Genomic DNA, 2,095 nt, shown 5'->3' on the forward strand with positions numbered 1-2,095 from the left:
TCTTGAAGGGCTAATGTTAAGTGGGAGCAACACTGTGTAGCCTGCATGAGTCTCATATTTTTGGTGCAAGGGTTGTTTGTTTTATATGGATGCCTCCATACCTTTCCTCAGTGTGTGCTGGGCAGATTGCCTATATAGGGGGTGTGATTGTGGTTGTGGTGACCAGAGCCTGCACTTGACATTGAGCAGGTCTCCTCTTTGCTCTGTGGTTGTCACAGCCCTGTTGGGACATGGTCTGCTCCCCAGTTGTTGGATAGAAACCCCCATATCCATTTCCAAGCTTTAGTGTGAGGTAGGCAGGACTGGAGCACTCCTGCTGGGAGAGGAGTCACTTAGTATTCCTCTGCAGGAGCTGTCCACTGGGAAGTGTGGTCTGTGGTGTCACCTGTCACCCTTGGTGTGGCCTCACAAAAGACTGTTGATGGCATTGCCCTTGGCCCAGCCTCAACCACGGGAATGCAGGCAATCATCCTGGGTATGCCTCAGGGCTTGTGCTCACAAAGCTACCAGCGCAGATCCACAGGCGCACATCTACTGAAATCTGGCTCTGGGACCACAGGAGTCACATCTGAAACCAAAAGGCATGGTTCTCCAAATACTGCTTAAAGACTTCTGGTAGACTACTAAGTCTGCTTAACTGAGCAAATAAGTGTAGGGTCATTTGTGGTATAGTCTGATGGTACTAGACGAATAATTACCCAGTTAAATACTTCCTGACTCTGTAATTCAGAATGTTAATGATAAATGCTTTGCCAAACACTTTTTGCTTTATGTCATGTATTATAGAGTGTTAGAGCTAAGTGTCATTATAGATCATTTAATCCCAATGGGAAATCACGTAAAACAGATACCAGGAAGAGAGTTCAAGGGTTTAGCTCACAGCAAAGATTTTGGGGCTAGTGGAAAATAGGAATGAAGTATTAATAAAGCTAAAGGTAGAAAAACATAGATAGGGGGAATTGTTTTCAATAACTGTCAGTATTTGCAAATCACCTTCCTGGGCTGGAAAGGGCATTAATAGGCTGTCTCTCTTAAAAAACGAGGGGCAGCATAGACACATAGCTAAGAAGAGGTATAGCAGAAATTAAAATCCAGTTTACCAACTTCCAGTCCATTTCCTTTTCCACTTTATACCCATTGTTGAGCTAAAGCTGTACAAAGGATGGTAAAGGTCATAAATCGGTGAGTTACAAAATCAGACCAACCCTGGAAAGACCCCAAGGCTTCCCACATCAACCTGCTGATGTGATCAAAATCCCATCTGCTTGAGAACTTAAATCCTCTTGAAGCTGAAAGCCAAGAGTTTTCCCTCATGCTCAAGTCATTCAGCCCTCCTGGCAACACAGTGCTGAGATACGGAAAAGGACCTTATTTTCTTAAGGGAATGTTATTTTTTCTTGTTAAATCATTGAGTCCATCTTGTGGTTCTTAGGGGGAAAGATTGTTTACATTTTGTGTTTGATTTTTCGTTTCTGTCTTTTTGGAACTTTTGATAGAAAAATGGCACAAAGGACACTTCCCTACAGGGGACAATGTTTACCTGTCTCCCTTTCTGTCTTCCGGCTCTCCCATGAGAGTGACCCTCCCCTAGGGAATGTTATCACTTTTAATTTAGTTACAAGTAGTCAAATTGATAGTAGTTTGGGATTTTTTCCTCTTTTCTTAGCTTAGGAAAAATATGTGCGCTTCCCTGGTGGCGCAGTGGTGGAGAGTCCGCCTGCTGATGCAGGGGATGTGGGTTCGTGCCCCGGTCCGGGAAGATCCCACATGCCACAGAGCGGCTGGGCCCATAAGACATGGCCATTGAACCTGCACATCCGGAGCCTGTGCTCCGCAATGGGAGAGACCACAACAGTGAGAGGCCACGTACCACACACACACAAAAAAAGTCAATTTTTGAAAAATAGGTCAAAGATTCAGCAATGCCCTCTTCTCATTCCTTCTACCCCATGAATCCAGCCCTCTCCACCAATGTGAGTGACTTTAAAGACAATGGCTAATGAATACGTGGTTTTGCTCTGAGAGAGGAAGAAGGAGCAGTGCATTTATTGACTATGGATCAGGCTGGGGCTGCTGCCATTGCCTTCATTCATCA

The sequence above is a fragment of the Leucopleurus acutus genome (assembly GCF_964270905.1).
Source record: "Leucopleurus acutus genome assembly, chromosome: 12".
In the NCBI taxonomy this organism is placed as follows: Eukaryota; Metazoa; Chordata; class Mammalia; order Artiodactyla; family Delphinidae; genus Leucopleurus; species Leucopleurus acutus.